We start from the raw sequence: 11,160 nt of genomic DNA, 5'->3' as shown, positions 1-11,160 counted from the left end.
TTAATTTCCAGACATTCCCTTTCATATTCCTATTCTCTTCAATGCTTCCTCTTATGTAAACATTTTCCACCTGCCCCTCTTTTTTCAGATGCCTCCTCATCTGAAAGAGACCAATACTGATCCTCCTCAACTAACCTACCTTTCTTATTACACTCTTTCCAAAATTTTGACTATGCTGTTTCAACAGTCTCTCCAACCTCTTTTGTAATTAACCTTTTTATATTCTCCTCCTGAGTATCTCTGTCCGAAACATCCATATCCTAAAACCATAGTTAAGTATCCCTGTACTCTTTTTTTTTTTTTAGATATTATTTATATTATATATATTTTTTAAAGAAATCTCCCTGAAATAATGATTTGCAATAATCTAATTGTTGCCCCTATTTCTGAATTATTATTATTTTTATTTTTTTATCTATTCGCTCATTTTCCTGAAAATACACACTTTCCAAAGTCTAATTGTTGCTTCACAACGGCTTTCCGAGTGTTTGGATGCCGTTGCCGAGCAACACCACAATGCGACGTCCTTACGTCACTCGGTTTGCAAATGCGCTCGCCTTTAAAAATAGACTCAATTGAGTCTGTGCAATGTGAGCGCATGCATGCCTACATTACCCAACACCATAGCCGTAACTAAAGTGACGCGCCCGCCGTCATCGTCGCACACACGCGAGCAGCTCGCGCTCGTAAAGAAAAAAACATTACCGATTACCTTCACAAATACGAAGGTAAATTAAAAAATTTACTAAGTACTGCCATTTCTTGTTTTCCTGACTGCCAACCTAAACATTTATTTATAAGTTTAAGAATATATAAGCCCATAGACTTGGAACATATCTGAATAAATACCATACCAATCAATAAGATGCAAATGAATCTGAAAACTCCCCACTATATTTACCCAAAAATTGGGTAAAACCTTCTACAAAAACACTTCCTTAACTACCAAATTACACTATTTACAACACAGTTATAATAGTACAAACATTCATAGATGAAATAACAGAGACTACTTATCTGCACAGAAGCAGCAAACAAAAGAGGAGGACGACTGTTGCTATGGGATTATATGGACAGTTATGGTTCTTTGTTATTGTGACTTCATTTGGTTCTATAAGTCTTTAAAGGAGCTGCACAGAAGTGGTCAATGAAAGGATAATGCATAATGCTAGCCTCCTGTCTTGACATAAAATAAATGTTTCAGTGGTATATGTTTTTAAAACTTCATTTAGGGCAGGGATTCCACTGCCCATAATTCGGGCAGTGGAATGCGCAATGGGGCCCCCTGCACTGCCCGTGCCAAGTGCATGGGCAGTGCAGGGGCCCCTAGGCCCCCAAGTCCCCTATTCTGGCAACCTTTCCATGGTGGTGTTTACCACCACAGACAGGCTGGAGGATGGGGACTCATAATCCTGCAGCGCTGCCCTGGTGGATTACAACTGCCGAGAACGCTAGGCTGCGGCTCCACCACAGTCATAATGTGGCAGTTGGACAGCCATGATAACGGCGGTCCGGCCACCACCATGACCCCCTAAGTTGTTCTTGCTTGGCTGCCTTTAAGGATGAAAGAGAAGGGACGTTGCATTACCCACAGTACTGCCTAAGAGAAGGCCTGTACAGTTATTTTTCAGTCCTCCAATCGCTTCCACTTGTGCAGCTTAGTGTCGCTGCCAACTGAGTTTTAACATGGACCAAAAGAAAGCCACTCTCAAGAAAGTGGTCAATGTGAAGGAGTTTTCCACCAGTTGCACGGCCTACCAAAACCTTTTTTTGGAAGACGGTGATTGCCACACTGGCCCAAGTGAGGAACTTGGGGCCAGATGTAGCAAGGCTTTTGCGCCTTGCAAACAGCTGTTTGCGAGGCACAAACGCCTTATCTCGATGCCCATTCCCATTTTGCGAGTCGGTAACCTGGTTACCGACTCGCAAAATGGGAATGCGAGTCGCAAATAGGAAGGGGTGTTCCCCTTCCTATTTGCGAGTCGCATCGCGATGCAGAATTGCACAGCAATTCGCAATTACCACCAGTGTCACACTGGTGGTAACCCATTCGCAAAAGGGAAGGGGTCCCCAGGGGACCCCTTCCCCTTTGTGAATGGCCCTGAAAACATTTTTTCAGAGCAGGCAGTGGTTCTATGACACGTTTCATTTTTTAGTGTGTAATGCAACTCGTTTTCCTTTAAGGAAAACGGGCTGCATTACAAAAAAAAAAAATGCTTTATTTAAAAGCAGTCACAGACATGATGGTCTGCTGTCTCCAGCAGGCCACCATCCCTGTGAGTGCTACGACTTGCAAGGGGGTCGCAAATTGCGACCCACCTCATTAATATTAATGAGGTGGGCCTTTGCGACCCCCTTGCGACTCGCAGATGGTGTCAGGGACACGATCCTGCATCCGGCACTCAGACTTCCAATTTGCGAGTCTCAATGCCGGAATTTGCTACATCTGGCCCTTGAAAGCATCAACAGCACCACCCCAGCCTAAGCCCAAGACCATGTCTGTTAGTGAGGCAGTCACTCCAATCATGGCGATTGTGAGAAAGTGCCTCTTTTGTCATGGATAGCCCTCCACATTTTGCCTGGTATTTCATGTGGTTTCAAAGTTGTTAGTGCCCAGGGCCCTTGCTAACCGGGTTCCCTGGGCCAGATCTCTTTCTCAAAACTGTTGTGATGCATTGGCGCAATTGGCAACGTCTTTAGCTGCCACTATAAGTCCCTAGTAAATGGTACTTAAGTACCCAGGGCATGGGGCACTAAGGATAGGCCCCTGAGGGCAGCAGCACAGATTGTGCCACCCTCAGGGAGGGTGCATCCAGCACTGCCATTGCAAGCTGAGTCTCCTGGTGCAATCCTAAAATGCAAAACTGATATGGCACGCAGCCTGTGTGACCTGTCTCCTACACACTTCATGCAATATAGGTAAGTCACCCCTCTGCCAGGTCTTTCAGCCCTAAGGCAGGGTGCACTATACTTCATGTGTGGTCATAGATGCATGAGTAGTATGCCCCTCTTGTGCCCTTGCCAAACCCAGGACATAGTAAGTGAAGAGAGCAGCCATTTTAAATGCATGTGCAGGACACTGGTCAGTGCAAGTTTCACAGCTACATGATGGCCACTCTGAATCCTAGGTTGAATGGTATCAAACAACTCAGAACATTAAATCCAAACTGGTACCAGTATTGGATTTATTACAGAAGATACCCTGGGACTACCTTAGAGATGACCCCTGCAAAAGCTAACTACCCTGGCATGGTTACTGGCCAGCCACAACCACCCTGACACCACCAGACAAGATTCTGGAACCTTGAATTAAGAGCATTTGCTCTTTGGGTTTAGAAAGCAAAGCCCTCCCTGGGCAGAGGTGTTACACCTCCTCCCCCAGGAATGTGCACTGCCATGCCTGTGAGCTTCAAAGGGCTTGCCACCCTTGAAACTCAACCCCTAGCAGCTGATAGCCACCTCCATTGCAAACCCCCACTTTTGAGAGGAGCAATGGCGGGAAAATGCACAAACGACAGGAGAAGTGGCCATCCTCAGCCTGCACCACCCCTAAGATGTCCAATGCGAGGTGGCCCCTCCATTTAATTTTCCTTCATCATGCATGGTAAGAATGTAGCCAATCAGGGATAGGAAAGTAGATGACGCATTGGTCACTACTAGGAACTACCATAAATGCGCACTAAATGGATTAGTTAGTGGGAACCCCAGACCTGCAGATCAAATTCCAAGGACACAAAAAGGCCAGCAATAAAGAAGACCCAAGGCCGAAGATCAGAAGACCTGCTGAACAAAGAAAAAGGCGCCAAACCCTACCTGCTGCATTCAGGATTCGACGGTCACTACTGAGGGGTTGACTGGACATCAGACAGACTCTACAAAACCCCAGAGGACCTCCATTCTTCTAAAAATTGCAGAGGACCTCCCTCCAGATTGAAGGTATCACTCCCTTGCAACAAAGAAGCAAAGACGAGTGAAGTCCAATCCACTGCCCAGCCACTGATCAAGGAACCGGAGACAACGGGCCAGACCAAATTCCATCTGACAGACTTAGAGGACAATCCCTGCAGGTCTGCCATGTTTGGTGGCACTGTGACCTCCAGGGGCTGAACCATGCAATAGCCAGTGGTACTGGACCCCCAACGTTGAACACCCAGAACAAAGTCCACTCTGGACTCTCTGAGGACCAGAAGCAAGCTCCAGTCAAGGGACTTCAGGACCATTAATAACCACCCCTTAGAGTGACCCTGCTGACCTGAAATCCATCATCAAAGGAACCTGGCTCCTGGTACCAAGGGCACCTTTGTGCACAGCCCTTGGCTCACTTACCTGCTCTGCACACAGCCTCCCTAACCCCTGCACTGATGAACCAGATGTCATCTATTGGTCCCCCCAACCCTTGTGACCTCAACACACCAAGGGGACCTACAGAATTAACCTTGAGGCCCACCTGTGCAGTGCTTTTCCAAGTGGTACCCCTGCATCAGCTCCAAGGACTTTACAGCTGCTGCTCCCACCAGAACTGGGAGCTGCTCAGATTTCTCCTACAGGCCCTTGTGCCATCTCAATGACCTCAACCTAAAAACAGAAGGAGGCATTGGTAAACGATTTGCCTGATTCTTTATGCATTTTTAAAGTTTTCTCTCACTAATTCCTATGGTTTGTAATTATGCACAAAAGACTATTTTTGCTGAACTATGAAAAATCATAACTTTAAAAGTACTTACCTGATTTTCATTATCTTGGTCTTAAAAATTGTAGAAAGATTTAAAGTATTTTTATAAATTGGTCTTGAGTTGTTCTTTTGAGCGTCTGTCCATATTTATTGATACTTTGAGTACAACAAATGCTTAGCATGTCTCAAACATTGGCCTAACTGCTTGACCAAGCTACCATAAAAATTGGAGCATTAGGTGGTCTAGTTTTGGGATTGCTTGGACTGTCTTCAGAGTGCACATTATTTTTGTACACTATATAGAGAGCCAGCGTCTTGCAGCGATGCTGACAAGCAGTGACATTGAACTAGATTTGTCCCTTTCACAAAGTTCTACCTAATTGTTTCAGGAAACAGAGCAAAATGGACCACAGCCACAGCCAGCAATAGTAGACAGTCCTGAATTTGGAGTAGAACAGGAGGTAGAGCGTCTTGCCAAGCAAGAACCTCCTCTTTTAGAATCAATGGCTCCAAGATCCGGGCACCACCTCAGATGATGGTGATGATAGGGACATGGAGTGGACCCCAGCAGAGTCTGAGAGAAAGGAAAGGCAAGAGAAAAGAAAAGCTACAGAAAGACTTAGAATCATGGCAGAGAATGATGAGGAAGATGACGACAATGAGCCAGTCATTGTGGCAGCTGGCACAGAGGAGTCCAACATTACTATTCAACCTGCTCTGAGGGTTGTGGCACAAGCAGCACCGCCAGCTCCTGTATTTGTAAGTACCCCAGGCGAGACCTGCACCAACCCCTTCCTCACTAGAAGTAAGGAGTGTAGAGAGGCAATCAACACACCCACCTACCTCCAATTCTTCTTGAGGCATTGGCAGTGGCCCAGTCAGAACTTTTTATGATTCACAAACAGGAGACCATTGCAATATGCTCAGTCTGCTACACAAGTGTTCATCGAGGTTAGCCTGGTTCACATTATGGTACTGGATGCCAGGCGACCCGTATGAAAAAACATCCCACAATCCAGTGGGAGGAGCACCTTAAAAAAAAAATTGCTGAACATGGTTGTGGTAGTGAAGGTGGGGAGAGCAGGAAACATCGGCCATAACTGGTCCAATCACGATGTGAGGAGAGGAAGAAGAGGATGACCTCCTCATGCAAAGCAGCCTTGTCCCCAGCAGTGCTCCAGAATCACACACCTCAGTGACCTCACAATGGCACAAGAAGACTCAGAGTCAGATGGAGACACCACAACATACAGTAACTGCCCCATGACGCACATTGAGTCTACCACCACCTACTTCTCAAATTCACCTGCATCAGTCGCCCTAGAAAAAAAGAAAATCCAGGCTACTATTATGGCATATTTAGGCAGGAGGACCCTATGACCGCAACCACCCAACAGCACATTTGCACAATGAGAAGTTGGCAAAAATGTTAGCGCTGGACCTCCTCCCTTTTTCTTTTGTGGAAGGAGTGTGATTCTCAGAATTTGTGGCAGCCATCTCCCCGAAATGGAAGGTTCCAAGTCTGACCTATTTTGCCAGAGTAGCTGTTTCAGTGCTGCCTAACCATGTGCTGAAATTGGTTCGACAAGCTTTGCAGCAAAGTGTTGCTCACACTCTCCAACTGACAACAGACATGTGGACCAGTTCTCAGGAAACTGATCACATGTACACCACTGCACAGCGGTTCTTTTTTGTGGAGGTAAAGCAAAAGCTATCAACAGGTCTTGCCCTGAAGAAATGTTCAAGATCGTGCTGTGGCATGCAATGGTAGTCATGTTCGCCATGGAGAAATCACATACAGCTGTAAACATCTTGGACAAATTTAGTAGAACTGTGTCTGAATGGCTGCAACCCAGAGGTCTCTGAATTCTGATTGATGCCACGGACAATGGCAGTAACACAGTCAAGGCCATGTCAGACGGTGGCTAATTCTGGGTCCTGTGTTTGGTGCACAGCATCAACCTGGTTGTTAAAGAATTTCTCAAGAAAGAAGACCTAGTCAGTAACATTCTGACCACCTGCAGATAAAAACATAACGCCACAAAGTGATAAAAAAAACTCTGCTGCACTACCCAGAGTTATGCTCGTGGGTGGAGTTTCCCTGTCACACCCGTTCGGTTTGCATTTGATGTCAAACACAATGTGGAGTACATTCTTGTGTTCGAAATCACGCTTGAACTGCAGCACACAGTTCACATGGGCATGGCCATCTTGTTTGTGGTGCTGTTTTTTTCCCCCTGAATAATCATTTTAATAATCCACTCTTCTAACTAATCTGCACCTTATTTTTATTTATTTAATGAGTGCCTTTTTGTGTATGTGTATGTTTACGTTTCTGCCTATTATCCTCCAAGATCACCAGCCACAGGTATTCAGCCTTGATGTTCTTCTGTCTCTGCCACTGCAAATGGGCCACTATCTCCTGCCTGTTGAGTTGTGCTGGTCACCCAGCAGGAGTAGGTATACAAGAATTAAAAAAAAATATTTAAACAATGCTCTGAGAAAACACTTCTTTAAAAATAAGTAGTGGATAGCACAGTAACAGTGCATTTCTGCTCCTCTTGGTCATTGGAATTTGATGTGATTATGATTAGGAGATTATCAGGGTCAATTTTATTTGTTTACCCACACATGCCTCTTGTAAAAATCACAGACTGTCTGGTAGAAAAGAATTAAGGCAAAACAACACCAGATTAAAAAAACTGTGATTTGAGTTTTTGTTTTGTTTTTAAAGGCTTTTCTGGTAACTAAACTGACACTTTGAGTGGAAAAATAAAAATAAATTACCTCTCATTTATGAGTAAAGCATTATGCACTGTGGAGTACAAGCTGTTGTGCTAAATTAATGGAGGCATGTTAGCCAGGGCTTCTGGTACTTTACTACTGTCTGCAGCTCGGGCAGCTGTAGTTGACACATCTATCTTTAATTACAATAGCCCTGTTCTTCTTCAAATGACTTTCACTTTCTACCCTGATTCCAAATAGGCAGATGAACAATAGATAAGATACTCCATCACACAAGTCCCCTATAGAATGCTGATATTATTATTCTGTCTGCTGTAATAAGACAAAGGAGAAAACAATGCACTGAACTACAGGGAAAGGAATGGGCTATATAGATTGTATTTGACATTTCTGTCACAGAGTATCCATTATGCCAAACTTGAAATAAAATCAGGCACTTACTAGTCCCACTTTACTCACTGACCTCGCCCACCACCACAAATTATTTTCAACAAATTCATTCACTGGGCTGTAAGGAAAGTAAGCTTGACTTGGTCTACTGCATGGTAAGGTAGAGGGATTAGATGGGTAGTTAGAGCTTTTGCTATAGAATAGAGGGGTGTCACTGATCATCAATTCCTCATGTGCCTAATCTTTGGTTTCCTTAGTCAGTATAATAGGTAAACGTTTAAAGGGAAAAATCTGTACAGGTGTGAAATAAATACGTTATGGGAAACTATGAATTATATTTTGGCATCAATTCACATGACAAAAAAATGTGGCACATGCCAGAAATAGATTTGTTACTTTTTTTGTTAGGCTGGGACAGAAGAACTTAGGAAAGAAAAAAAGAGTGAAGTACCAAGAGGAAACTGAATGGGTGAAGGAAAACGCGCCTTGTGTGTTTGGTTTGCAATATATTGAAAAGTGACAGACCTGGGCCACTCAACTGAAATCCAGGTTTCAGCGGGAACGAAGAGTGATACCCAAACCCCTGTGGACTAAACCTTCACCGATATAATAAACAGTGAGCGAATAGTCCCAAGGAGGGATGGGGAGGGAATGAGACAACAGGTCCTGGAGGTCTCAATCCTGCAGTGCTCATTAGTGGGATGGCTCCTGTTGTGTAAGTAAGGGACCCTGGACAAAAAGACAGAAATGGTATTAAATTTGCATACCAACTCACTCTACTACCTTCTTAATATATGTTTTATGTGATTGATCATTGACAAAATACACACCAAAATATATCTTTAGCAGGTGAAACAACAGTGTTGTAGTCACACAACACTCCGTATACAGTTTTCCTGTCACATAATGGTCCTGCTTTCTTAGGTCACAATGAGTGGAACACAGAGTGGAGCCAAAGTCCCATAACAGGTTAATTATCAGTATTTAAAGAAATTCCTAAACACCTATTTCAACATAGATGTTTCTCTCGATTGAGAGTTTCACTGTATTTGAAACAACATAGTATTCTGAATTGTTATCTGTTTAACCGCTGCCAGGCCTTTTCCCCCTCCTGTGACAAGCCTTTTTTTAGCTATTTGGGGCAGTTCGCGCTTAGGCCCTCATAACTTTTTGTTCACATAAGCTACCCACGCCAAATTTGCGTCCTTTTTTTACAACATCCCAGGGATTCTAGAGGTACCCAGACTTTGTGGGTTCCCAAGAAGGAGGCCAAGAAATTAGCCAAAATACAGTGAAAATTTCGTTTTTTTCAAAAAAATGGGAAAAAGGGGCTGCAGAAGAAGGTTTGTGTGTTTTTTCCCTGAAAAGGGCATCACCAAAGGGTTTGCGGTGCTAAAATCACCAGCTTCCCAGCGTTCAGGAACAGGCAGACTTGAATCAGAAAACCCAATTTTTCAACACAAAATTGGCATTTTACTGGGACATACCCCATTTTTACGATTTTTTGTGCTTTCAGCCTCCTTCCAGTCAGTGACCGAAATGGGCATGAAACCAACGCTGGATCCCAGAAACTGCAACATTTCTGAAAAGTAGACAAAATTCTGAATTCAGCAAGGGGTAATTTGTGTAGATCCTACAAGGGTTTCCTACAGAAAATAACAACTGAAAAAGAAAAATATTGAAATTGAGGTGAAAAAAACATCAATTTTTCTCTACGTTTTACTCTGTAACTTTTTCCTGCAATGTCAGATTTTCGAAAGCAATATACCGTTCCATCTGCATGACTCTTCTGGTTGCGGGGATATATAGGGCTTGTAGGTTCATCAAGAACTCTAGGTGCCCAGAGCCAATAAATGACCTGCACCCTGCAGTGGGTTTTCATTCTATACCGGGTATACAGCAATTAATTTGCTGAAATATAAAGAGTAAAAAATAGGTATCAAGAAAACCTTTGTATTTACAAAATGGGCACAAGATAAGGTGTTGAGAAGCAGTGGTTATTTGCACATCTCTGAATTCTGGGGTGCCCATACTAGCATGTGAATTACAGGGCATTTCTCAAATAGACGTCTTTTTTACACACTGTCTTACATTTGGAAGGGAAAAATGTAGAGAAAGACAAGGGGAAATAACACTTGTTTTGCTATTCTATGTTCCCCCAAGTCTCCCGATAAAAATGATACCTCACTTGTGTGGGTAGACCTAGCGCCCGGGACAGGATATGCCCCAAAACACAACGTGGACACATCACAGAAAACAGATCTGTTTTTTGCAAAGTGCCTACCTGTAGATTTTGGCCTCTAGCTCAGCCGGCACCTAGGGAAACCTACCAAACCTGTGCATTTTTTAAAACTAGAGACCTAGGGGAATCCAAGATGGGGTGATTTGTGGGGCTCTGACCAGGTTCTGTTACCCAGAATCCTTTGCAAACCTCAAAATTTGGCTAAAAAAAACATATTTTCCTCACATTTCGGTGACAGAAAGTTCTGGAATCTGAGAGGAGCCACAAATTTCCTTCCACCCAGCGTTCCCCCAAGTCTCCCGATAAAAATGGTACCTCACTTGTGTGGGTAGGCCTAGCGCCCGCAACAGGATATGCCCCAAAACACAACGTGGACACATCATAGAAAACAGAGCTGTTTTTTGCAAAGTGCCTACCTGTAGATTTTGGCCTCTAGCTCAGCCGGCACCTAGAGAAACCTACCAAACCTGTGCATTTTTTAAAACTAGAGACCTAGGGGAATCCAAGATGGGGTGACTTGTGGGGCTCTGAAGAAAACATAACAAAAAGAAAAAAAAAAATGATCCCTGGTGCCTAGAGGTTTCTGCCCCCCCTGGGGGCAGATCGGCCTAATAATAGGCCGATCTGCCCCCAGGGGGGGCAGAAAAAGCCTTCCCAAAAAAATGCCCCCCCTGGGAGCGACCCTTGCCCAAGGGGTCGCTCCCCTTGTGTGAAATTCACACCAAAAAAAAAAACTCCCTGGTGTCTAATGGTTTCTGCCCCCCTTGGGGGCAGATTGGCCTCATCGAAATAGGCCAATATGCCCCCAAGGGGGGCAGAAATGGCCTAAATATAATTTGTCCCCTAGGGGAGCGACCCTTGCCTAAGGGGTCGCTCCCCACCTAAAAAAAAAAGAAAACATAACAAAAAGAAAAAAAAAAAATGATCCCTGGTGCCTAGAGGTTTCTGCCCCCCTGGGGGCAGATTGGCCTAATAATAGGCCGATCTGCCCCCAGGGTGGGCAGAAAAGGCCTTCCCAAAAAGATACCCCCCACCTGGGAGCGACCCTTGCCCAAGTGGTCGCTCCCTTTTGTCAGTTTCAGACCAAAAACAAAAAAAAACCCTGGTGTCT

The sequence above is a fragment of the Pleurodeles waltl genome, chromosome 12 (assembly GCF_031143425.1).
Source record: "Pleurodeles waltl isolate 20211129_DDA chromosome 12, aPleWal1.hap1.20221129, whole genome shotgun sequence".
NCBI lineage: Eukaryota > Metazoa > Chordata > Amphibia > Caudata > Salamandridae > Pleurodeles > Pleurodeles waltl.
This window is presented reverse-complemented; position numbering follows the sequence as displayed.